The following is a 27,653-nucleotide window of genomic DNA, read 5'->3' as shown; positions in this document are numbered from 1 at the left end:
GATCACTTATCTGGAGAGCCTGTTCCAGTGCCCAGCCACCCTCTGGGTGAAGAACCTTTTTCTAATATCCAACCTAAACCTCCCCTGACACAACTTCAGGCCATTCCCTCGAGTTCTGTCACTGGTCACCACAGAGATCAGTGTCTGCCCCTCCTCTTCCTCTCACAAGGGAATTGTAGACTGCAATGAGGTCTCCGCTCAGTCTCCTCTTCTCCAGGCTGAACAGACCAAGTGACCTCAGCCTGTCCTCATATGGCTTGCCCTCAAGGCCCTTCACCATCTTTGTTGCCCTCCTTTGGACACTCTCTAAGAGCTTAATATCTTTCTTATATTGTGATGGTAGTAACACCTCTGGGATAACATATTTAAGAAGGGGGAAAAAGTTATTGCGCAGATGCAATTTTGTCCAAGGAGGGGAGGAGTGAGAATATGTGAGAGGAACAACTCTGCAGACACAAGGGTCAGTGAAGGAGGGGGAGGAGGTGCTCCAGGCGCCAGAGCTGAGATTCCCCTGCAGCCCATGGTAAAGACCATGGTGAAGCAGCTGTCCCCCTGCAGTCCATGGAGGTCAATGTGAGTGCAGAGATCCACCTGCAGCCTGTGGAGGAGACCCATGCTGGAGCAAGTGGATGCCTGAAAGAAGGCTGTGAACCTGTGGGAAGCCCATGCTGGAGTGGAATCCTGGCAGGGACCGGCAGACCCATGGAGAGAGGAGCCCATGCTAGAGCAGATTTCCTGGTAGGACTTATGACCCTGTGGGGGACCCACGCTGTAGCAGGCTGTTCTTAAAGGACTGCACCCCATGAAAAAGTGACCCACGTTGGAGCAGTTCATGAAGAACTGTAGCCCATGGGAAGGACTCACGTTGGAGAAGTTGGTGGATGACTGTCTCCCATGAGAGGGACCCCATGTTGGAACAGGGGAAGGAGTCCTCTCCCTGAGGAGGAAGGAGTGGCAGAAACAATATGTGATGCAGGGGAGCAGGGGAAGGACTCTTCTCCCTGAGCAGCAACAGGAACAAGGTGTGATGAACTGACCGTAACCCCCATTTTCTGTCTCCCTGCACCACTGGGGGGGAGGAGGTAGAGCTTGGGAAGGAGGGAGGGGTGGGGGCAGGTATTTTTAAGATTTATTTTACTTCTAATTACCCTGCTCTGGTTTTGTTAGTAATAAATTTAATTAATATCCCCAAGTTCAATCTGTTCTGCCCTTGACAGTGATGCATTAAGCCCCTATTAGTTTTTATTTTTCTAATTTTTGTAAAGCTTTATAAGTTTTATAAGTAGTAGAAGTAGATTTTAAAAGCAGCAGCCCTATCCCTCCACCCTATAGCACCCTTTAGTTTACAAATTCCTTAACCCTCTTACCCCATTCCATGCTCCCTATATCAATCCTACCCCCAAATCCAGTAGAAAATGTTTAGTCTCTTGTCAAGGCAAGGCCTGTTCTGTTTGGGGAATGCTTGTATCTTGGTCTAAACCGCAGAACAGAGTCAAAGAACTGGGTGACTCTGTGCTCTCTGTACCCCGAAGAAGATGAAGATTGATGAAGACAGGGTCTCAAAGCCCCCAGACCCAATTTCTAAGGGGTGGACCAGAGCAAAAGTTACGGGGTTGAAACACTTGGGATTGGACAGATATTGTTATAAAATGTAACATCTCAGGCACAGCCGGCGCGCGTCATGTAACATCTTTTGCCTTGGCACAATTAAACCCTTTCCTTATCTCACCCTAATTAACGGTTTCTGAATTTTTCTTAGCACCAGCTGAGCAGGCATCAGCTGTTGGCCCGAATGGGGTAACCTGGACTGGAACTTCTTCAGACTGGAAACTTTCATCGTGCAGGAATTCCTCATCAAACCAGCTTTTATCTGAGATAATTCCCACCCCGGTCTGAGAAGCCCAGCTCCACAGAACCCACGGAAGGAAGCACGGAGCATAGAGGTGAGATAAGAAAAGGTAAAATAAGGGAAAAAGGTATCTGGTTTAGTTAGCAGCTGCAGGAAATTTTTGTGTTCCTGGGAGGTAGGGAACACGGGGGACTGGAAAGTTAACTTTAAGACTTGGGCCCTTCATAGTCACGGGAGTCGCTTTCCAGTCGGCGGACGGGTAGTCCGCCCACCCAGATCGGGGCGGTTTTCAGCCTAGGGCTGTTTTGTTTGGAAGGAACGCCTTCCGGTGTGCTCTGACGCTGTGGGGAGAGCCGGTGGAGGCTCTGAGAGTCGGTTTGACTCGGAACAATAGCACAGAGGTTACTGTAACAACCTTGTAACCCCAAAGGAGCAAGTTCGAATCCCTGTGTGTAGTTGTGGTCTGTTTGTGTTTTGCAATCATGGGTTGTGTGGATTCAAAATTTCAGATCCCTAAAGGATCCCCCCTGAGTCTGGTTTTAAAACATTGGAAGACTTTAACTGGTTCTGAGACAACTTTAAAAAAGGAAGAGCTGTGTAGGCTGTCTGTGGATGCATGGCCGTTGTTTGGACAAATGAGAGGGGTAGCATGGCCGGAATTTGGTCCGTTTGAGCTGGACACAGTGTTTCGATTAATCTTGCTTCTTCATGTAGAACAGAGGTGGCAGGAAATTCGATATGCAGAGCTGTTTTTGTTTTTATTAACACGCCCTGAATTGGGGGTAGGAGATAAGAAGAACGAAAGTTCAGGAGAAACAGAAAAATCAGAAATGGCTTTAGGAAAAGGGAAAAAGAAAGATCGAGTTAAGGCTGCTCCTGTCCCACAAATTTTATTTAAGAACACCGGAGAAGATGATTTAGACATGTTAATATCACCTGACAGGAGAGAAAGTAGCCCGGGGGCTGGGCATATTGGACTCCCCGCTGCAAGGGCAGCGGGGGGGGGGCTGGAGCTGCAGGAATGGCGGCTCCTGGACCGGCTCCTGCAGGCACTGCGGGAGCTGGGCAGGCAGGAGCCGCGGGGGGGCTCCCTGGTGTGGGTATGGCTGCGCCGGGGGGAATCGGACAAGTTGGAGCCTCCGGAGGAGTTAGCTTGGGGGCGGCGGGAGCCGCTCCGGGTACGGTCAGCACAGGATCTGCTGCCATAGCAACGGGAACAGGAACAGGCACTGTGGGAGTAACAGGGCGGGGGCCAGCCCCGGCTGCAGCGGCAGCGGGGGGAGGGGCCCCAGGAGCGATAGCAGGAACAACCCCTGGAATTCCGGGAGGGGCAGGGGCGGTGCTGACAGGCGGGGCCTCTGTCCTGACTGACCTTGGGGGTGGGGCTGGAGCCGCCCCCTTTCCCACGCTTCCCCCTGCTGAGGGGGGGCAGCCCACCTTTACGGGAGGGGGAAAGAAAGAGGAACCGAGGGAGTTTCCAATCTCTGCCTCTCATGAAGAGAGAACAGAGACGCAGAGACAGGGCAAACTAGTTTCGGCTGCTGAGAGAAGGCAGAAGTGAGGTTTACCACCGTTTGATAAGGACGCGGAAGCAGAGGGGGAATCAAGTGACAGCTCGGGGGAGGGGGAAGTAGACCCGCCTGTAGTAAGACCAAAAACAAAGGGGAAGAGGGCCCGCGAAGCGTTAGCTGCCCCCGACCCGATAGCAGGTAGAACAAGAGCAAAGGATAAGCCACTGTCAGAAGCCCCCTTAAGACAAGCTGTAACCAATCAGGGCACAGTATTAATAAAGGTTCCTTTTTCACTGGTTGAGTTACAGCAATGGAAGAATTGTGTAGGGACATATAGAGATAACCCAGACAAAGTGACAAACTATGTGCAAAGAGAAATCAAAACTCAGAACCCTGACTGGTATGACCTGGAAGTTATAATGGACACATTATTAGATCAAACAGAGAAAGAGATGGTAAAAAGAGCTGCTCGAACTGCAATTGAAATGTTAAAAACCTCTGGGCAGTTTCCAGGGGAAGATATTAAGGACATCTTCCCCCCTGATGATCCCAAATGGGATCCTAACGTAGCAGCATATCTGGAAGCACTGAAACGGTATCAGGACTGGGTAATTTATGGATTTCGGCATGGGGTTCCGAAGGCAATAAACTGGTCCAAAATGTACGAGGTTAAGCAAAATACTGATGAGTCACCCACAGACTTTCTAAACAGGTTGAAGGATGTCATTAGGAAATATACCGACATAGAGTCAGATCTGGGAAAGAAAAATCTGGTGTATTTATTTGTAGGGCAGTCCACAGATGACATAAGAAGAAAACTGCAAAAAGCAGGTGGTGATAAGAAGGATATTGGCGATCTATTAGATATAGCTTGGACAGTATATCGAAATAGGGAGCAGAAAAAGAGAACAAGGGTGATGGAACTAGAAGGTGGCTATCGAGAGCATCATAGGCGTAACCACAGGTATCACAGATCTAATCGTCAGCAGGACATAACAGATGACTGGTACTCTTATTGTAAAAAGAAAGGACATTGGAGAAAAGACTGCCCGGAACTGAGGAAAACTGAAAACCCTCCCCCCCCTCCACCACCAGCCCCCCAGCTGACTGTGAGTCAGGATGTACGAAGGGAACCGGAGGTTTCTTCCCCAGCAGAGCCTCTGGTCAAAGCTAAGCTGGGGGGGAGGATGTTGAGTTCTTCGTTGATACAGGTGTGGCATACTCTGTGTTAAATACTGTGGAAGGGAAACTCAATAATGAAACTATAGCTGTGGTAGGTGCTACAGGGGTAAGTGAAACAAGGCCATTTTTTAAACCTTTGAAATTTAAATTGGGCAAGCACTGGGTAACTCATCAATTTCTTTACATGCCAAATTCTCCTAGGCCTTTATTGGGTAGAGACTTACTGGAAAAATTAGAAATTGAAATTAAATTCTGCAAGGGGGGAGACATAAAAGTTATAATTCCAGATACTAAATATATCGAGGCAGCTGCTTTCTTTATACAGGAAAATCATGGAGAGATCCCTGCAGAAATTGAGAATGCTGTCATACCTTTAGTCTGGGCCAGCGAGTACCCTGGGAAGTCAAAGCAAGCTGAACCAGTAAGCATCACACTCAGGCCAGGAGCAGTCCCGGTAAGGCAAAAACAATATCCTTTGAAATTAGAAAGCTGAAAAGGCTTAGCACCTATAATTGAAAGGTTTCTTAAATTTGGTTTACTGGTAGAGAGTGAATCCAGATTTAATACCCCCATCCTACCAGTGAAAAAGGCTGATGGCAAAAGCTATCGGCTAGTCCAAGATCTTAGGGCCATCAATAAAATAACTGAGGACATCTACCCAGTGGTAGCTAACCCCTATACACTGTTAACCACATTGACAGAGGATTTAGGATGGTTCACTGTACTCGATCTTAAAGATGCCTTTTTCTGCATTCCTGTACACAAAGACAGCCAAGAGATTTTTGCCTTTGAGTGGGAAAATCCTGAGACAGGGAGGAAAACGCAACTAACCTGGAGAGTTCTTCCACAAGGCTTTAAGAACAGTCCAACAATTTTTGGGAACCAGTTGGCAAAAGAACTGGAGGACTGGAGAAGACATCAGCGAGAAGGAGTTGTCCTGCAGTATGTAGATGACATCTTAATTGCAGCCAAAAGCCGAGACCAGTGCATCGAGCTCACTGTAAGTCTCTTGAACTTTTTGGGGCTAAGTGGGTATCGGGTCTCAAGAGAGAAGGCACAAATAGCCAAAGAGATAGTCATCTACCTGGGGCTTGAAATCTATCGTGGGCATCGGCGACTCAGTACAGATCGGAAAGAGGCCATTTGCCGTCTCCCAGAGCCCCACACCGTACGAGAGATGCAGGCCTTCCTGGGAATGGTAGGATGGTGTCGGCTGTGGATAGCTAACTATGGGTTGCTAGTCAAACCTCTGTACGAAGCCCTGAAAACGGCCAAAGAGGGAGTTGTAACATGGACAGATGAGACCAGAGATGTGTTTAAACAACTGAAACAGTCCTTGATGTCAGCTCCAGCATTAGGATTACCAGATTTAACTAAACCTTTTGAACTGTTCACACACGAGCAGTTGAATGTTGCTCTGGGGGTATTATCGCAGACTCTGGGAAGCCAACGAAGAGCCGTGGCTTATTTCTCTCAACAGCTGGACAGTGTTAGCCATGGGTGGCCGGGGTGCCTGCGAGCTGTTGCAGCAACTGTTATCCTGATTGAAGAGGCCCGGAAACTCACCCTTGGGTAGCACATCACCGTGTATGTACCCCATGCAGTTCAAGCTGTGCTCGAACAGAAGGGAGGACACTGGCTGTCCCCCAACAGAATGCTTAAATATCAGGTTGTGTTGCTGGAACAGGACGATGTTACTTTGAAAACAACATCTATTGTAAATCCAACTATGTTTCTGTCCTCAACACTAACCGACAGTGTTCCCGAGCATGACTGTTTACAGACTATAGAAGAGACTTACTCCAGCAGACCAGACCTGAAAGATGTGCCTCTGGAAAAGGCAGACTGGGAACTGTATACAGACGGAAGCAGCTTCATGCGAGATGGTAAGCGCCTCACAGGGTATGCAGTGACAACCAGAGATGAAGTGATCGAGGCAAAGGCCTTGCCAGCAGATGTGTCATCCCAAAAGGCAGAACTAATCGCGCTGACAAGAGCCTTGGAACTGAGCAAAGGAAAGAAGGTAAATATCTGGACTGACTCAAAATATGCATTTAGTGTTGTACATGCCCACGGAGCCATCTGGAAAGAGAGAGGACTACTGACAGCCCAAGGCAGTGGAGTCAAGCATGCAGAGTATCTGGAAACCGGAAGAGGCAGCTATTATGCATTGCAGAGCCCACCAAAAGGGGAAAACAACTCCCGAGTTGGGAAATCATTTTGCTGATCAAGCAGCAAAAGGGGCTGCAGAAAAAGGCATCCTAGCAATAGTACCGCAAAGAGAATTTGACTTAACAAAATACACCCCTAAATATGATGAGAAAGACAATCAGCTAATTAAATCCCTGAAAGCTGAAATCAAGGAAGGGGGGTGAGCTGTCACACCTACAGGACAGGTTATAGTTCCACCACCACTCCTTAGAGAAATAGCTCAACAGGAACACGAGGCTACCCACTGGGGAATGGAAAACCTTCTAAAACATCTAAAGAAAACAGTAATAGGGACAGGTATGACTGAAGCTGTCCAGTCCATAGTAGGTAAGTGTGAAATCTGCAAGCGAAATAACCCAGATACAACAAAGAGAGTGGTACTAGGGGTAACAAAGGCTGGAGACCAACCTGGAGATTACTGGCAAATAGATTTTGCTGAGTTACCACCATGGGGGGGGTATAAATACATACTTGTGTTGGTTGTCACTTTCAGTGGATGGCCTGAAGCATACCCCTGTCGCACTAACACAGCGAGGGAAGTGGTAAAATGTGGGAAACGACTGGATGGTAGGCCTTGAATCTGAGCAGTTGCAACTCTGAAGTTGCAGAAGAATGTAAACAACTCTAAGGGAATATTTACTGCAATGCTGGACGGAACAGACGTGGTGCAACCGAGACCAGAGGTCACCAATCAAGATGTGTATAATGTCACCAATGATGGTGTGCACGGTGTCCTCAGGTCACCAATAACAGTGAGCACAGTGTCTTCTGTGTCTCCAATAAGGGTGTGTGCGGTGTATTATGTTTAAGACTTTTAACCAATTATGTTGTAGCACGATAGTATACAAAGAGTATAAAAGAAACATTTGAGAGCAATAAAGGTGCCGTGTGCCTTTGCCTGCTATCGGAGTGCATTCCTTTCCGTCGACAGTAAAAGCTTTACTTAACCACATAATTGCAAGGTTTGGGGTTCCTCTAGGAATGTCATCAGATAGATGAACACATTTTATTGCGACAATAGTAAAAGAGGTATGCCACATCCTGGGAATTGTCTGGGACCTACATACCTCCTATAGACCTCAAGCTAGTGGCAAAGTTGAACAAATGAATGGTACTATGAAAATGCAAATTAGCAAAATTTGTCAGGAAACATCTATGTCGTGGGTTCAAGCTTTGCCACTAGCTCTGCTGAGAATTCATATCCAACCAAGGCGGAGGGATAACATAAGTCCATATGAAATACTGTATGGAAGACCATATCAGGCACCACACATACCAGGGGATATACACATAAAAGGGAGAGCCGATTTACAAAAATATTTGATTGCTTTAGGCTCTACTTTGCAGAAGCTCCAGAAGGTCATCAAGTTATCCAGACCCATAGGACTGGACACCCCTGCTCATCCCTTCCAACCAAGAGACTGGGTCTACATCAAGTGGTGGAACAGTGACCCCTTGCGAGCCAAGTGGAGAGGACCATACCAAGTCCTACTGACTTCCCTCACCGCCGTCAAAGTCGCTGACAGAGAACCCTGGTTCCACTATTCCAGAGTCAAGAGACCAGCAGCTCCCGGAACAACCAGCCAATCAGAACCGGACATCGACGAAGAAGATGTGGAATAGACTGTTTGTGCTGTGTATTTTGTTCGTGCAACCAGTAACTATGAACTGAGTTTGGGATGAAAAATTGCATGTGGCCCTAGTCCAAAATGTGTCAAAAATTCTTCGGAAAACTGAATGCTGGATTTGTATGCAAGTACCAGCAATTGATGATGAGGATAGTGACTGGCCCCTAATTGGCATTTTACTAAATGGGACAAATTTTGGTAAGTCCATGACAAATTTCCCAGGGACCTGGAAGCCAGTTACAGAGGCTTATTATCCGGTGACCCTAAGCAATGTGATTTCTAATCAGGATGTTGTCCCCTGCATGATTGTAAACGGTACAGGAAAAATCATTCTCCCCCCCCTACTGTGATAAAAAACAATTCAAAAGAAGAGATAAACCCAGAAATTGTTGCAGGGATGGCACAGTTCCCTTTGAGATTAACTCCTCCCCAGGGTTCAGGATGGTACTGGATCTGTGAAAAGGAGGCCTGGAAAGTTCTGCCCCTTGATAAAGATCGGGCCTGTGCCCTAGGGGCAGTGATCCCAAATATAACAATTCTCGACCCAATTGACGAACAGGAATGGGATAAAACCTATCCAAAAAGGGTGAAAAGAACTAACAATCCCCTTATTGAGTGCCCTACAATTGTCCACAGCATAGTCAGAGCTTTAGTCCCATCTCTAGGAGTGAGTGAATTGGAGAAAGCAATTGTAAACATTTCAGCTGTCATGGAAGACATTCAAGATCACACTTTGAATGCAATTGAAGCCCTAAAAGAACAATTCCAAAGCTTGTCTCATGTAGTGGTACAAAATCGAATGGTCCTCAATTTCTTGCTGGCCTCACAGGGAGGCATGTGTAAAATTATCAACACCAGTTGCTGCTCTTATATAGACCAGACTGGTAGAATTAATAATGATTTGACCGCAATTCGAAATCAAACCAAAATCTTACACCAAATATCTCTGGATGACGTCTCCCTGGGTTTAGGAGATGTCCTCCACAAACTCACTTCATGGTTACCGGATTGGACATGGATGAAACAACTGTTTATTCTGGGATTGTACATACTTAGTATAATAACTCACTGCATGTACAGATGTTATAGTTGTAGGTGTAAGTAGAGATTGGACAAGACCTTTGGGTTTTGTCCAGTCTCTAAGGGGGGACTGATGCCTTAAGCCCCTATTAGTTTTTATTTTTCTAATTTTTGTAAAGCTTTATAAGTTTTATAAGTAGTAGAAGTAGATTTTAAAAGCAGCAACCCTATCCCTCCACCCTATAGCACCCTTTAGTTTACAAATTCCTTAACCCTCTTACCCCATTCCATGTATCCTATATCAATCCTACCCCCAAATCCAGTAGAAAATGTTTAGTCTCTTGTCAAGGCAAGACCTGTTCTGTTTGGGGAACGCTTGTAATGACCAGTCTTCGCAAACGAAGATTTTGGGAAAGGTTTTTTACCTTTCAAGCCTGCGCAATGGATTTTTTTTTTTAGGTGAGACACAACATGCGCTGAACTGAGCCCACCCTTTAATCCTAAGGTTCATCTGCCGGGGCCAAGCAAGCTTGGACAATGGCAGTGAGGTCCTCAGGACGTAGGTTTGTTTAGAGTGACCTTCTCATAGATGGATGGCCTCACAGGGCTAACGAGCTCCATCTGCCCAGGGGACCGGGAACCGAACCTGGGTCGCAGAGGTGAGAGTGCTGCATCTTAACCACTAGGCCACCAGGGGTCCCTGGGGAACGCTTGTATCTTGGTCTAAACCGCAGAACAGAGTCAAAGAACTGAGTGACTCTGTGCTCTCTGTACCCCGAAGAAGATGAAGACTGATGAAGACAGGGTCTCAAAGCCCCCAGACCCAATTTCTAAGGGGTGGACCAGGGGGTGGACCAGAGCAAAAGTTACAGGGTGGAAACACTTGGGATTGGACAGATATTGTTATAAAATGTAACATCTCAGGCACAGCCGGTGCGCGTCATGTAACATCTTTTACCTTGGCACAATTAAACCCTTTCCTTATCTCACCCTAATTAATGGCTCCTGAATTTTTCTTAGCAACAACTGAGCAGGTATCAACAGTAATTGATTTGTGATCTCTCCCTGCCGTTATCTCAGCTCATGAACCTTTTGCTATATTTTCTCTTCCCGTCCAGTTGTGGAGAGGAGCGATAGGGCAGCTTTAGTGGGTACCTGGCATCCAGCCAGGGTCAACCCACCACACAGTACAATAAATAATAATGGCCAGTCTTCGCGAACGAAGATTTTGGGAAAGGTCTTTTACCTTTCCAGCCTGCGCAGTGGATTTTTTTAGGTGAGACACAGCCTGCGCTGAACTGAGCCCACCCTTTAATCCTAAGGTTCATCTGCCGGGGCCAAGCGAGCTTGGACAATGGCAGTGAGGTCCTCAGGACGTAGGTTTGTTTAGAGTGACCTTCTCATAGATGGATGGCCTCACAGGGCTAACGGGCTCCATCTGCCCGGGGGACTGGGATTCGAACTTGGGTCGCAGTGGTGAGAGTCCCGCATGCTAACCACTAGGCCACCAGGGGTCCCACAATAAAGCAGTTATCAGATATATTACCTAGAAGTACTCTGATGATATGAACAGTTCATGAAATGTGGAGAAAAGTATTCCCCAAATGAGCACTGTAAACCTGAAGCAAGTAGTACATTTTACTATATTCTGTGTATTTATTATATTTTGTAGGTTGTTACAGGACTGAACCCTGTCAGATTAGTTGAACAATGTAGAAACTCTTGACAGAAACACATATATAGTTGTCATAGGTTTACTTGTTCTGAAAAACCAAGCAGGGAATTTTTCTTTCCCCTGCCTCACTGTAAAAGAAAGATGTTGAATGGGGGAGGGTGGTTTGCCTTGGGTGATTGATCCACACAAAAGAACTAACTAACAGGCCTGCATTCTTAGCTGATGGCCCTCCTAATACTGTGGAGAGGGATGATGATTTTTTTTCTTCTCTTCTTGGAAACGGGGGCACTTGACTTTTGCTTTAACTCAGGCAAGATGTGTGTTGGAAAGGCTCCGAGGTCATTTTGTTCTCTGCCTGGTCATCTGGCTGTTTTCTGGCTCCAGTTTTTACCTTCGTTTCCTGCGCCCTGTTCTGCCCCCAGCCCGGACCTGCTCGGACTTCATCGGAGAGGTTTGACCCACCCACAGAAGAACCTTTTGGGTAGGAGGTCGCCCTTTCCCTCCTCCCCTCCCGTGTTTGGCAGCGGTTTGTGCCAAGTGATGAAGGGGGGGAAATCCTGGCCACAGCCAGCTGCAGACAGCGTGAGTTTCGTGGGAAGAACCCGTCTTCTTTTCTCTTTTCCCCTTCCCCTTCTCACTGTAGGGGGGGAAATCTCCATTTTCAGTTTCTCCTGCGCACTGGGGCCCCCACGCGGCGACTACCAGAGCCCAACAACGCCCCCTGCTGACTACCACAGAGCAACGGCAGGCTCTGCTCCTCCAGTGATCCAACAGCGCCCCCTGCTGACCGCGGTTAGAATTGCGCCAAAAAGCAAAACGTACTGAACTGTTTCCCTTTTTGAAGGGGATTTTTGGGCACAGAATTATTGTTTAGTTGTTTTTGTATTCTTTTGTTTTTTTGCCAATACACATATATCTTTTAATAAAGGGCTGTTATTTTTCCTTTTTCCATACTTCCTCAATTGGAACCTCTTAATTTCGAATTTACAATTGCTTAGAGGGAGGAGCTTGGTCTACCTCATAACTCATTCTCCTTAGTAAAACACTTCAGTCTCGTTAAACTGAGACAATAGTCCAGACAGGTGTCAAGAGAACTTGTATTTTAAATCCAGAAAGAACATTCTTTATTGATGTGCTGGTTTTGGCTGGAGTAGAGTTAATTTTCTTCACAGTGGTTAGTATGGGGCTTTGTTTTGGATTTGTGCTGAACACAGGGTTGATAATACAGAGATGTTTCCATTATTGCTGAACAGGGCTTACACAGAGTCAAGATCTTTTCTGCTTTTTGTACTGCCACACTGGCAAGGAAGATGGGGATGCATGGGAGGCTGGGAGGAGACATAGCCAGGACAGCTGACCCCAACTGATCAAAGGGATAAAAGTATAGTATAAAGTATGGCCAGTCTTCACGAACGAAGATTTTGGGAAAGGTCTTTTACCTTTCAAACCTGCGCAATGAATTTTTTTAGGTGAGACACAGCATGCGCTGAACTGAGCCCACCCTTTAATCCTAAGGTTCATCTGCTGGGGCCAAGCGAGTTTGGACAATGGCAGTGAGGTCCTCAGGACGTAGGTTCGTTTAGAGTGACCTTCTCATAGATGGATGACCTTACAGGGCTGGCAAGCTCCATCTGCCTGGGGGAGTATCCCTGACCGGGAATCAAACCCGGGCCGTGGCGGTGAGAGTGCCACATCCTAACCACTAGACCACCAGGGGTCCCCGACCAAAGGGATATTCAATACCATATGACATCATGTTCAGTATATAAAGTGGGGGGGGGAAGCAAGAGGAAGGGGGTGACATTTGGAGTGATGGCATTTGTCTTCCCAAGTAACCATTACGCATGATGGAGCCCTGCTCTCCTAGAGATGGCTGAATACCTGACTGCCCATGGGAAGCAGTGAATTAATTTGTTGTTTTGCTTTGCTTGTGTGTGCAGCTTTTGTTTTCCTTATTAAAACTGTCTTTATTTCAATCCATGAGTTTTCTAGCTTTTACCATTCTGATTCTCTCACCAGTCCTGCTGGTGGAGGAGTGAGCGAGTGGCTGCGTGGGGCTTGGTGGATGTCTGGTGGCTTGGTGGCCACAAAAATTGCAATCTAAGGCAATAATACATCCCATTGTACATACCAGCAAGAGGAAGTGGGAACACTCAATTCAGTCATAGAATCATAGAATCATTCAATCCCTATGTCCATTTATAAAGAAATTAAACAGGACTGGCCCCATTATTGAGCCCTGGGGAACACCACTTGTCACCAGCTGCTAATTGGATTTAACTCTGTTCACCACCACTCTTTGGGCTCAGTCATCCAGCCAATTTTTTACCCAGCGAACAGTGCATCTGTCCAAGCCATGAGCAGCCAGTTCCTCTGAGAGAATGCTATGGGACACACTGTCAAAGACTTTACTAAGGTCCAGGTAGACAACATCCACAGCCTTTCTCTCATTCACTAAGTGGGTCACCTTGTCATAGAAAGAGATCAGGTTAGTCAAGCAGGATCTGCCTTCATTAAACCCATGCTGACTGCACCCGATCCCTTGATTGTTCTGCATGTGCCATGTGATGGCACTCAAGATGATCTGCTCCGTGACCTTCCCTGGAACCAAGGTCAGGCTGACAGGCCTGTAATGCACCTGATAATCCAGTTGACCCTTCTTGTAGATGGGCGTTACACTGGCTAACTTCCAGTCAACTGGGACCTCCCTGGTTAACCAGGACTGCTGGTAAATGATTGAAAGTGGATTGGTAAGTTCTTCTGACAGCTCCCTCACTACCCTTGGGTGAATCCCATTGGGGCCCATAGACTTGTGCATGTCTTATTGTGTCATAGTTTAAGTAGACTTTTGTATTTTATTCCCTTTTTCCAACATTGTTTTGGAGGGACTGTCTCTTTAAGAACAAATTTCCCCCCCCCCCTCCATTGCTGGGGCCGGGCAGAGGGAAGGAAAGCACCCGGTGAAAGTGGAACCCTCCTCTATCTGGTGACCATGTTTCTGCTGCCAGCAGAGTCCATGCAACACCATTTTCCATAGGAGCTGCACAGAGCCCAGACCCAGTCGAGCTGCCGAAGTCGCAGCTGCCACCACTGCATGCCGCATGGATTGCTGTCCCTGCCACTGCCTGCCTTCTGGAGCTGAGCCAAAAGGAACTAAAACCAGCCAAGCAGCGTGGGGAAAAGCAGACACAGCCCCCTGCATCAGAACCACAGTGGAGCTAAGCCCAGACAAGTCTGTGTGGAGTCTGAGCTGAGAGGAATCACTTTTCTCCAGAGTTGCCTTAAAGAATCACTAGGGAGCAAAAATTACTCACCAGGCCAGGCAATATTAGCAGAGATAAGAGAGCAGTTCCTTTAATGAAGGCCTTTACCCACGGGAGTACAGAGTGTCCAGGGGTTTCACTGTAGTGATTTAATTTGCACGGACACAGGTTGCATAGACAAACTGAATTGTTTATTGATCACAGTCTTTGGTATATATAGGGTTTTGGGAAGGAGGGACAGATATTCCGTTTATAGTCAGGGTTACAGGTCAGGGAAACACAGAAAGATGTTTTTTATCAAACAGGAGAGCAGGCAGTTTCTCATTACAGTTACAATGATTGATGGGGCAAAACAAGGCCATAAAGAGATTTACTACAGGGTTTAGAAGTCTGTTTGTTTATTTCAGATAATGTGAGAATTTCAGGGAGTGAGTGTAAACAGTTTCTCCTTGCCTTTGTTTAAATCCCAAGGCTTCTTGCTAAGATCTGTTATCTCTGCAGTGTCATAAAGAATTTCCATTCCTACATTTCACAATTTAAGGTATTGTCCATCCAATCCCAGATCTATCTGCCTCCCAGATCCTCTCAGTTCTTCCCCAGGCACGCCCCTCTAGAAATTGAGTCAGGGGGCTCTGAGACCCCCTCTTCCTCATCTTCCTCTTTGTGACAGCACGTCCAGTCCTTGGAGCTCCTCCAAAGTTCTGGGTTTGAAGGTTGCTTTGTCTGTGGGGTATCTTGTTGTTCAAACCAGGGTGCAAATGTTCTCTAAACAGAATGAAGGTCTACCTTCAGGGAAGTCTAAACAAACTAAAGGAATTTAGAACGTTTCTTATGAAATGGGGAAAAGGGTTGGGGTGTCAACTACTGTGCTAAAGTGTGAGAGATTATACAGCTACATTAAAATCTACATTTACTACACAACTACTTCTAAAATCTACAAAAAGCTAAAAATTCCAAAAAATCCATAGGCATCACCAGTAACAGCCTGCGATTTTTGCACTCAAGCTGCCAGGGTAGTAGTGGGGAAAGTGCTGTGCACCAATACTGCGGCAGAGCCGGGGTCCATGCCAGACTCTCAGGAACTTGTCTTCTTTTTTTTTTCAGATGACATAGCCTTCCAGGTTTTTGCTTTTGCCCCTGTTTTCCCCATGGTTCTTTTTTGCCTAACTGGCGGGAAGCATTGCACCATGGGAATTTTGTTTGCCATAGCATTTGTTCTTTGTTCTCCTGGGGGTGATTCCAAAAAACTCGGTCTGAGAAACTGCTCAGAGACTTTTCTTTTATCTTTAAGCAGCAAGGTATTTGTTTATTCAAAGTTGGGAGCAAGCCAGCTCGCGCTGGACAAACTTGCTCGACTTGCAAGTGCAAAAGCAAGCTATTTTATACACTTTAGATACATGGTTACATCATTTAACATACATATTAATAAGTAGGCTAATCTCTGGGCGGAGTCTTTCCAGACATGCGCCGTCTTCTACTGTGGGGGTCTTCTCCTCAAGCCTTCATCCCTCTGGTGGTCGCCATGGATGTCTTCCTCAATTTGATCTCTTCAATTAGGTGACCTGAATTCTTCAAGCTTGCAAAATCCTGGCTCTGGGCCTTCTAGATCTTATTCAAACATCTAGTTTACCTAATTTATTACTGTGTGTGTACTAATCCTATTCTTTCTATAAGGCCTTTGGTCCAGTGAGCAGAACAGAACATGATATTAACCAGTGCTCCTAAAATGTTTTTCTAGCAAAACAGGTATTGGGGTTTCTTAGCAGGCCAAGATATCTCAGTTAACTCTTTTAGGCCTGGCTCCTGTTTCAGGGGGAAGGGAAGCATCTGTTGGTCACCGCTTTTTGACTGTATACAAAAGGGCGGGGGGGGAGACTGGAGCTGATCTCTCTCTCTGTTGTTGGCTTGAACCATTCTGTTGGTATTGGTTTTCTTGTCGCTATATATTTGTTGTCAGTATTTTTTCACTTATATCTCCTCGCATTTTGTTTCTCTTCATTGGTGGGGAAAAAAAGGAGAGGTCTTAATAAAAAGGGGAGGGAATTCATTTATTGGAGTTCACACCCCAATATTTTTCTTTAAACAAAGACAAAGTAGCATAGCAGGTCGCTAACCATTTCTTCCTGGATTATGGGGGCTTCATTCTGCTCCCCACTTGTGTCTTCAAGCTCAGAGGGCTGGGTACCCTCAGGACAAGTGGTCTTGTTATTAAAGACTGAGGCAAAGAAAGCATTAAGTACCTCAGCCTTTTCCTCATCCTTCGTCACTATATTTCCCTTTGCATCCAATAAAGGATGGAGATTCTCCTTGACCCTCCTTTTGTTTGCTGATATATTTGTAAAAATGTTTTTTGTTATCTTTTATAGCAGTAGCCAGATTAAGTTCTAGTGAGGCTTTGACCCTTCTAATTTTCTCCCTGCATCATCTCATGAAATCCTTGCAGTCATCCTGAGTTGTCTGCCCCTTCTTGGAAATGTGACATGTTCTCTTTTTTTCCCTGAGTTCCAGCCAAAACTCTCTGTTCAGCCAGGCCGGACTTCTTCCCCACTGGTTCCTCCTTCATCACATGGGAATGGCCTGCTCCTGTACCTTTAAGATTTCCTTGTTGAAGAATGTCTAGCCTTCCTGGACTCCTTTGCCCTTCAGGGACTCTGTCAACCAGTGTCCTAAACAGGCCAAAGTCTGCACTCTGAAAGTCCAAGGTGGCAGCTCTGCTGGCAGCCATCCTTACATCTCCAAGAACCGAAAACTATAATTTCATGATCACTTTGCCTAAGGCGGCCTCCAATCATCACATCATCCACCAGTCCATCTCTGCTCACAAACAGCAGGTCCAGCGAGGCACCTGTCATGGTTTACAGAATCACAGAATATGCTGAGTTGGAAGGGACCCACAAGGATCACTGAATCCAACTCCTAGCCCTGCACAGGACCATCCCCAAGAGTCACACCATGTGCCCGAGAGTATTGTTCAAATGTTTCTTGAACTCTGGCAGGCTTTGTGCTGTGACTACTTCCCTAGGGACTCTTTTCCAGTGCCCAGCCACCCTCTGGTTGAAGAACCTTTTTCTAATATCCAGTCTAAACCTCCCCTGACACAACTTCAGACCATTCCCTCGGGTTCTGTCACTTGTCACTACAGAGAAGAGATCAGTGTCTGCCCCTCTTCTTCCCCCCATGGAAACTGTATATTGTGATGAGGTCTCCCCTCAGTCTCCTCTTCTCCAGGCTGAACAGACCAAGTGACCTCAGCCATTTCTCATACGGCTTCCCCTCAAGGTCCTTCACCATCTTTGTCGCCCTCCTTTGGACACTCTTTAATAGCTTAATATTTTTCTTATATTGCGGTGACCAAAATTGCACACAATATTCAATGTCAGGATCCACCAGTGCAGAGTAGAGTGGGACAATCACCTCCCTCGACTGGCTGGCGATGCTTTGCCTGATGTACCCGAGGACACGGTTGGCCCTCCTGGCTGCCAGGGCACACTGCTGACTCATATTCAACTTGCCATTGACCAGGACCCCCAGGTCCCTTTTCCAGCACTGCTTTCCAGCATCTCGTTCCCCAGTCTATACGTACATCCAGGGTTGCCTCATCCCAAGTGCAGAATCCAGCACTTTCCCTTGTTGAACTTCATATGGTTGGTGATTGCCCAGTCCTCTAATTTGTAGAGGTCTCTTTGCAGGGCCTACCTGCCTTTGAGGGAGTCAATAGATCTTCTGAGTTTTGTATCTTCGGCAAACTTGCTGAGTATCCCTTCCAGTCCTGCATCCAAGTCATTTATGAAAATATTGAAGAGCACAGGGCCTAAGATGGAGTCATGCAGAACCCCTCTAGTGACATGTGGCCAGTCTGATGTTACCCCATTCACTATTACCCTTTGTGCTCGACCCATGAGCCAATTGCTCACCCACTGCATGATGTGTTTATCCAGCTGTGTGCTGGACAGTTTGTCCTGAAGGATCCTGTGAGAGACAGTACTGAAATGTGATGGAGCAAGATTCAGGATGGGAACAGTTCCAGGCGTGGAGAAAAGCATACAGCAATTGGCAGGACTTTATTATATGGACCTTACAGTTATCATATGGACTTTACTGTTATTATGTGGTTTCATTGTATTCACACTACACAGTGCACAACCTGCACATGTCCAGGCTTGCCATGAGTTTGCCTGCTGCCTGCTCCCTGCTTCCCCCACTCCTCCCCCTTTTGCCTGTGTCCCTATCCTGATTTGTTCCCCTGCTTGTCTGTCTCATGCTCCGCCCTATGTTCTGGCCCTTTCCCCTCCCGAGCTGACAAAAGACAGTGTGCACGCGTGAATAGGGCATTCTACTTGCACCCTTCCTCGTGTCCCATCCCCTCTTCGGACCGCGGCACCGAAAGCTTTACTGAAATCCAAAATTATTACATCAGTTGGCTCTCCTTGATCAACTAGGTGGGTTATAAGCAGGACTTTCCCCTCATGAAGCCATGCTGGTTGTGACCAATGACAGTGTTGTCTTTCAGGTGTTTTTCAATACTTCCCAGAATAATCTTCTCCATAACTTTACTAGGCACTGAAGTGAGACTGACAGGACTGTAGTTTCCGGAGTCCTGCTTCTTGCCCTTCTTGAAAATTGAGATAACGTTCACCAGCTTCCAGTCCGATGGGACCTCTCCAGATTCCCAAGACCACTCAAAAATCCTTGAGAGAGGTTTTGTGATGACATCAGCTAGCTCTGTGAGTTTAGGAATGGTCCTCCCCAATTCAGTGCCCCCACTGAGACTTTCCAAACCAAACACCACTTGCTTGCTCCCCCCCTCTTTTCCCCTCCCCCTCCCTGATGCAGTGGATTGGAGAGGAGAATTGGAGGTACAAAAGGCAAAGATCACGGGTTGAGATAAGAACAATTTACTGGAAACAGCAATGAGATAACAAACAGTATAGCAACAATATTAATAAGAAAAGTGTACAAAAGAGATAGTGTGGAGCTTGACCCGACTGCAGCCACGCCACCCAAACCGCTCCTTCTGTCTTAGAACCAGGGTTACCCCACTGCTTCATCCACCATGCTTGCTCAACTGGATGGAACCATTTCTCCTGGGAAGTGAAAGTCCCATTTCCCCACCCCCTGCAATGATGTGAGGTGTTATAGAATAACCTCCATGTCTTAGCCATGCCTCCTCCCAGCTACTGCAAAAATTACTCCTGTCCTGGCTGGAACCAGGACAGCACCCTCCCTAGTTGTCTCACTCACCAGTTGGTTCAGGAAGTTATTTTCCATACACTCTGGGAAGCCTCCTAGACTGCTTCCTCTCTGCTGTGTTGCATTTCCAGCAGACATCTGGCAAGTTGAAAACCCCAAAGAACAAAGGCTAGCAATTGCAAGACCACCCTCAGCTGCTTATAGAATATTTCATCTGCCTCCTCATCCTGGTTGGGTGGGCTATAACAAACTCCAACCAGGATATCTGCCCTGTTGGCCTTCCCTCTGATCCTTACCCATAAACACTCAACCCTATCATAACCATCATTAATTTCCAGACAAGATGGTCCCTAACATACAGGGCTACCCCACTGCCTCTCCTTCTTTGCCTATCCCTTCTGAAGAGTTTATAGCCATCCACTCCAGTTGTGTGACTCTTACCACCATGTGTCTGTGATGATAACTATGTCATAGTTTGCCTGCTGCACCATGGCTTCTAGTTCCTTCTGTTTGTTGCCCATGCTGTGTGCATTGGTGTAAATGCACTTCAGTTGGGCTATTGATCCCACTGCCTTTTCAGGGGAAGAAGCTTTAATTCCTGCATGACCATTCTCAGATGCTTCCACATTTTCTAGCACATCAATAACCCTTGCATCCTTGCTGCCACATGGATCTCCATCCCCTACCTCTTGATAGCCTGAAGGAGCTCACTAGCACACTGTCCATCAAACTGTGGCATGCAGCCCCCAGGCTTATGCCCAGTGATCCTGATTTTATCCCCTCCCCCCTTCAAATCCAGTTGAAAGCTCTCTCAACGAGCCCTGCTAACTCCTGTGCAAAGATCCTTTTCCCCCTTTGAAACAGGTGTACCCTGTCTGTTGCCAGCAGGCTTCATGCCATGTAAATCAACCCATGATCAAAGAACCCAAAATTCTTCTGGTGACACCAGCCTTGGAGCCAGGTATTCATCTGTTTGATTTTCCTTTTTCTACCCCCTTCAGTCCCTGCAACTGGCAGGATAGAGGAGAACATTATCTGTGTTTCAGTCATCCCAAAGCCCTCAGGTCTCTCTTGATTGTTCTAAGGCTTCTTGTTTAGACTTCATCATTGCCCAGCTGAAAAGCCAGTAGTGGATAATAATCAGAGGGGTGTATCAGACTAGAGAATTTTCTAGTAATGTCCCTTACCCAGGCCCTAGGGAGGCAGCAGACTTGCCTATGGGTAGGCTTACTTGCCCTAGGCTGTCGCTGTTATGTTGAGACGGCCAAAGCGACACAGAATCATCTTCTTCCAAAGCAGGGACAGGATAGATGGAAGGATCTTTATTGCAACAGGTTACAGACATTTATAGTTTTTAACACAACATACATGTTTTTTACCTGTGATTGGTGTTTTTATGTACACATACATCAGGATTGGCTGCCAAATAGCAAAGTCATGGTGATACAGCATCTGCCTAGTCATCATGACCTGGCTAGAGCAGAGTCATGGTGACTTGCAAAAAGTCCAGGATTTCCGTTTTTGTAATTCCTGTCTTCCATCTTCTTGCTTCCTTCCGACAGACCTGTTGTTAACCCCAACACTAGGCAATTCCTCCAGTCTGGTCCTCAAGTTCCAGAGCCTCATACCTATTTTATAATGGCACCTGAGAAGGTGAGTGATATGGTTTGGAGCTGGCTCCCTGCCAAGTCTCCAAACCTTACCACAAGAAGTTCCCCCCCAACCCAAACCAAGGGAGAAGAGGGGAAAAAAAACCAAAGAACCGAAAACGAGAGAGAGACAAAGCAATATATATAAATATATTTACACTTATATTACAGTTATGTACAGTTGAAATATATATATAACAATTTCACAGGGAAAAGGGAAAGGGGAAGGGAAGAACAAAAACTAAAATAATATATATATATCCCGATTAGTAGCCCAAGGTCTATCAACTAAAAGAATTAGCAAAGAATATCTTACTAGTCTCCTTGGGACAACGGAGAGTCACGTTGGAATGACTGCCGGCAGCCTCCGCCTCCCAAGGTCGACAAGGCCTTACCAGACCTCACTCTCCAACCCAGCAGACTCAACAGCAGGGAACCCGCACCTCCAAAGCCGCCGGAAAGAAAGAGAGTGAAGGCGTCTCTTCCTTTCTTCTTATACTCCGGCTTACGTAAAAATCGTAGGGAATACCGGGTAAATCTGGGCACTTCCTTGGTTACAAACTGGTCACCAAGGAAGGCCTAGGCCAAACTACCACAGTGAGGTAGGCTGGGAGGGGCTTCACCTACTGCTTCGAGCAGACCTGTTTCCATTCCCCCCTATTTCTTTGGTCACCTCCTTCTGCCTGTTGGACAGAGGGTAGGGGATTCTTCACTTCTTGTGGTGCAGCCAGCTGGTGCATTTGCCTCAAGGATGGTAGAGAGTGGCTCCACCATTCAATCTCCTCTGCAGAGTCCATGAGACTTAAGAACCTTTCTATATCCTCTCTTAGAGCTCTGCCACCAGGCTGAGCAGATCATCCACCTGGTCACACCTCACACAGCTGTTGTCTTTCCTGCCATCCAATACCAGTGCCAGACTCTGGCACTCCCTGCAGCTTGAGACCTGGATGCTGCATGTTTTTGTAGCAGCTCCATCTGTGTCACCACATTCTTTCTGGTGAGTGCAGAGGACATAGCTCCCCACCAAGTGGATACCTTCCGAGAGGAGAGTGACCATCAACTGAGCTCACCTCTTGAGCTGGTGGCCGAGTGCACCCTCCCTGCGTGAACTGCTGCATTGTGATGCATAGGGGCTGCTTTTGTATGGCTGAGGGGTAGCCAGTGTCACTCCTGGCCCTGCCCATGCTGAGTCAGAGCTGCCTCTGAGTTGGAACTTCAGTGTTTCCCGCTCAGGAAAATGAACTAGGGTGACTAACATGGTCACCCAACCAGTGTCCTGTTCTTCATGTTTAGACAAGATTCTTCAAAGATGCTTCTTCTTCACCCATTAGCGCCTCTTTCAGACAGAAGCTCACATAGAGATTATTTTAGATGTGTGTTATGGTTTAGCTAAATGAAGAAGGTTTTCTTGTTGAAATTTTTCATACCATCACATGGGTTTGGAGGGTGCAGGGGACACCTCTCCTCTCTTCCCCCACGCTGGGCAGGGGGCAGGAAGGGATGTGAAGTCCCCGTGGGAAGTCACGCAAGAACTTAAGAAACATAAAACTTCTGAGTCTAACAGATCTTGCTCTCTCTGGTTCCTGAGGCTGCAACTGGAAGGGAGTTGCCAGTCACTGCGCCTCTGGAGCTGCCCCGCACCCCGGCTTTGTGGTTCCTGTGTGTAGGATTGCTGAGCATACTCATTTTCCATGTCAGAACAGAAATTGTAGGAACAGTTTAAACAAATTTAGAGTGACTGGGGGGGAGCTAACAGTTTTATCAGAGAACATAAAAACCTGAACACAATTTGAAAAATATTATGGAAAAAGTAGAACAATCTAAGTGGAAAAGAAAGATGGTTCCTGTTGCAACCTCTTCTCCATTTAATCATTCAGAAATGGCAAAGACTTGTAACCCAAGGTATACTTAGATCACAACATGGCATTAAGGTAAATAGCAAACTGCTTACTGAGGCTGATATCAAAAGATAGTTTGGCCACTGTTCAATTCAAGCTGCGGCCTTTTTATAGTAACACATTGGTTAAACTTTCTTGTCTCAGTTTAAGGAGACTGAAGTGTTTTGCTAAGGAGGATGAGTTATGAGGTAGACCAAACTCCTCCCTCTAAGCAATTGTAAACACAAAATTAAGAGGCTCCAATTGAGGAAGTATGGAAAAAGGAAGAAATAACAACCCCTTATTAAAGGATATATATGTATTGGCAGAACAACAAAAGAACACAAAAACAACTAAACAATAATCCCGTACCCAAAAGTCCCCTTCAAAAAGGAAACAGTTTGATACTTCCCAACTCTGTTCACAATTTTCTTCAGCATTATGCTCCAAAGGGCCACGGTAGATCTTGATGAAGAAAACGGTATCTACATCCGATATCGTACTGATGGAAGCTTATTCAACCTAAGGCAACTGAAGGCCCATACTAACACTTTAAATCATCTTGTCCATGAGCTGCTTTTTGCTGATGATGCCACCCTTGTTGCCCACACAGAAGCAGCTCTGCAGCGTTTAACATCCTGCTTTGCAGAGGCTGCTGAGCTTTTTGGGCTGGAAGTCAACTTGAAGAAGACAGAAGTTCTCTACCAACCTGCACCTCAGGAAGTCTTCCATCATCCCCATATCATCATTGGCGAATCAGAGCTCCAGTCAGTCCAGCAGTTTAATTATCTGGGAAGCATCATCTCCTGGGATGGTAAGATTGACAAAGAGATAGACAACAGGTTAGCAAAGGCATATAGAGCTTTCAGAAAACTCCATAAAAGAGTTTGGTGTAATAAACACCTGAAGAAAAGTACCAAGATTAGTGTTTATAGAGTCATTGTACTGTCTACTCTTTTATATGGGTCTGAATCATGGGTCATCTACCGCCACTACCTGTGACTCTTAGAACACTTCCATCAGCGCTGCCTCCGTACAACCCTAAACATCCATTCGACCGATTATGTGACTAATGCGTCTGTTCTTGAACAGGCAGTGGTTACGAGTATTGAGGCCATGTTGCTGAGAAGACAACTGCGTTGGGCAGGACACATCTCCAAGATGGAGGACTACCGCCTCCCTAAGATTGTGCTCTATGGCGAACTTGCCACTGGCTGCCGCAAGAGAGGAGCCCCGAAGAGGAGATACAAGGACTCCCTGAAACAATATCTCAGCTTTGGTCATATTGATCATCATCATTGGTCTGCTCTGGCCTCCAATTGGGAGACATGGAGACACACTATTCATAATGCTGCTACTTCTTTTGAGAACGCACGCAGAATCATTCTTGAGGAGAAAAGACAACGTAGAAAGAACCGTGTCTTGCCAATACCGCCTAAGGAGACATTCCGCTGTGCCTTTTGCAACCGGACTTGTCTATCTCGCATTGGCCTTTTTAGCCATCAGCGCGTTTGTAGCAAGCATGGGTAGAGTCCTTCTTAAATCTTCGTTTGCGAAGCCTAGCCATGATGATGATGATATGCCACCCTTTAGCACAGTAGTCTGCACATACCCGACCCTATTACCCCATTTCATATCGAACCTTTTAAATTCCTTTAGCATGTTTAGACTTTTTTCAAGGTAGAACTGTAGAAAACACCTCTTTAAGAACATCACACCCCAGGCCCGAACAACAAGATACCATGGATAGACAAAGCAACCTTCAAACCCAGAACTTTGGAGGAGCTCCAAGGACTGTACGTGCTGTGAGGAAGACATAGTTGAGGAAGAAGGGGTCTCAAGGACCCCAGACTCAATTCCCGAAGAGGCGCGCCAGGGGGCAGAACTGGGAGGATCTAGGGGGGTGTATAGTTCTGGGATTGGAGGGGTCATACTATAAAATTGTAAAACCACTGCCTGGATACGTGTGTGTATTCCCCTGGGCCTGAGGGTCTAATTAAAGGACGTGCTCTTCTTATCTTATATACTAAATTGGCCTGGAGTTTTTTCTCCACAATCTTTTAAGGTGTTACGCTATAACCCTTTGTGCCCAGCTTGTGAACCAAGTGTTCACCCATGTTCACATGTTTATCCAGCCGCATGCTGGACACTTTGTCTACGAGAACGTGAGAGACAGTATCAAAAGCTTTACCGAAATCCAAAAAGATTGCATCATTTGGCTTCCCTTGATCAACTAGGTGGGTTACCTTGTGTCTCAGTTTAAGGAGACTGAAGTGTTTTGCTAAGGGGGATGAGTTATGAGGGAGACCAAACTCCTCTCTCTCAGCAATTGTAAATCCGAAATTAAGAGGCTCCAATTGAGGAAGTATGGAAAAAGGAAGAAATAACAACCCCTTATTAAAGGATATATATGTATTGGTAGAACAACAAAAGAACACAAAAACAACTAAACAATAATCCTGTACCCAAAAGTCCCCTTCAAAAAGGAAACAGTTCGATACTTCCCATCCTCTGGTGCAATTCCAATCACTGTTGGCAGGGGGCGCTGTTGGATCACTGGAGGAGCAGAGCTTGCAGTGCTGGGTGTTGGTCAGCAGGGGACGCTGTTGGGCTCTGGCGGTCCCCCCGTGGGGCCTCGGATCGCGGGAGAAGCCGACAATGGAGATTTCCCCCCACTGAGGAGGTGAAGGGGGAAAGGGGAAAGAAGGGCGGTTTCTTTCCCACTAAACTCACGCTGTCTGAGGCTGGCTATGGCTTGGACTCCCCCCTTTTGTCAATGAGCACAAACTCTCCAATGAAATCTGAGCAGATCCGGCCTGGGGGCAGAGTAGAGTGTGGGCAAGCCGAGGTCGGAGAGCAGCCAGATGACCAGATCGAGAGCAAAACGGTCTCAGAGATTTTCGAACACACACACCTTGCCTCCGTTAAGGCAAAAAGTGAAGTGCCTCAGTTTCTAAGGAGAGGAGAGGAAAAAAAACAACTCATCACCCACCCCCCGCATGCACACACCCCCCAGCCTTAGAGAGGGCCATCAGCCTGGAATGCAGTTCTGCAAGCCAGCTCCTTTGTGTAGGTCAATCACCCAAGGTGAAAAAACTGCCCTACCCCATTCAACATCCCTCCCCCACAGTGGGGCGGGGAAAGAAAATTCCCGTTTGGTTTTTTAGAACAAGTAAACCCATGACACCTTGTCATAAAAGGAAATTAAGTTAGACCAGCAGGACTTTCCTCTCCTGAACCCATGCTGGATGTGACCAATGACTGCACTGTCCTTCAGGTGTTTTTCAATACCTCCCAGAATATTTTTCTCCATAATTTTATCAGTCACTGACGTGAGACAGACAGGCCTGTAGTTTCTAGGGTCATTCTTCTTGCATTTATTGAAAATTGGGACAACTGTCAACTGGTACCTCTCCAGATTCCCAAGTGTAAGGCTTGATATGCATGCAGGTAAACCCAGGCACCAGGCTGTTTCCTTGAATGGGTGCTAAGCTCTCCCTCCTTGCTATTTCTTCCGAAGGTCTTCTGCTTCTACACAAAGACTGTTCAAAATCATTGAGAGAGGTCTTGTGATGACATCAGCCAGCTCTTTGAACATTCTTGGATGAATCCCATCAGGACCCATTGACTTATAGGCATCTAGCTGTAGCAGCAGATGCCGCACAAGTTCAGGGTCGACTGGGAAGTTATCATTCTCACAGCCATGGTCCTCCAGCTCAGGGCACTGAAACCCCCTTAGCCCATGATCAGTGTTGAAGACAGAGGCAAAGAAAGCATTAAACCTCTCTGCTTCATCTGTGTCCCTGTTTGTCAGATGACCATCCTCATCTTGTAATGGGCCAATGTTATTTCTGGACTGCCTTTTACTCCTGACATATTTTAAAAAACATCTTTTTGTTGTCCCCCACATTTCTGCCCAGCTTCAATTCTAATTGAGCTTTGGCCACATGAAGTTTGCCCCTACAGCAGCAAGCAGCATCTCTGTATTCCTCCCATGTCACCTGACCTTGCTTCCACTGGCCATACACTTTCATTATTTGCCTTAGCTCTGGAAGAAGATCCCTGCTCAGCCAAACTGGCCTTCTGCCTTATCTGCTTGACTTCTGACATTTGGGAATTGCCTGCTCCTGCGCTCTTAGGAGGTGGTGCTTAAAAAGTGACCAGCACTGATGAACCCCAGCACCTTCAAAAACATTTTTCCAGGGGACCTTACTCACTAGTTCCCTGAGCAGTCTAGAGTCTGTTCTCCTCATGTCCAGGGTTGAAGTTTTGTTGGCACTTTTCCTTCTTTCAAGAGAGATTTTAAACTCGATGGCTCCGTGGTTGCTGTGGCCAAGGCGGCCACCAATCTCCACTTTGCTCATGAGACCCTCTCTGTTAACAAGCAATGAAACAAGGAGGACATCTTTCCTAGTCGTCTCCCTTAGTACCTGTACCATGAAGTATTCATCTAGGTGTTTTAGGAATCTTCTGGACTTGTTTGTATCAGCTGTGTGGTGTTCCCAGGTGGCATCCAGCAAGTTGAAGGCCCCCATAAGGACAAGGGCAGTTGATTTGCAGGTGTCCCTTAGTTCCTTAAAGAATAATTCATTGGCGTC

This window comes from Neopelma chrysocephalum, unplaced genomic scaffold (assembly GCF_003984885.1).
Source record: "Neopelma chrysocephalum unplaced genomic scaffold, ASM398488v2 Primary Assembly neopelma1_96860, whole genome shotgun sequence".
Lineage (NCBI taxonomy): Eukaryota > Metazoa > Chordata > Aves > Passeriformes > Pipridae > Neopelma > Neopelma chrysocephalum.
The sequence above is the reverse complement of the archived record's forward strand: the minus strand, read 5'-3'. Positions refer to the sequence as shown.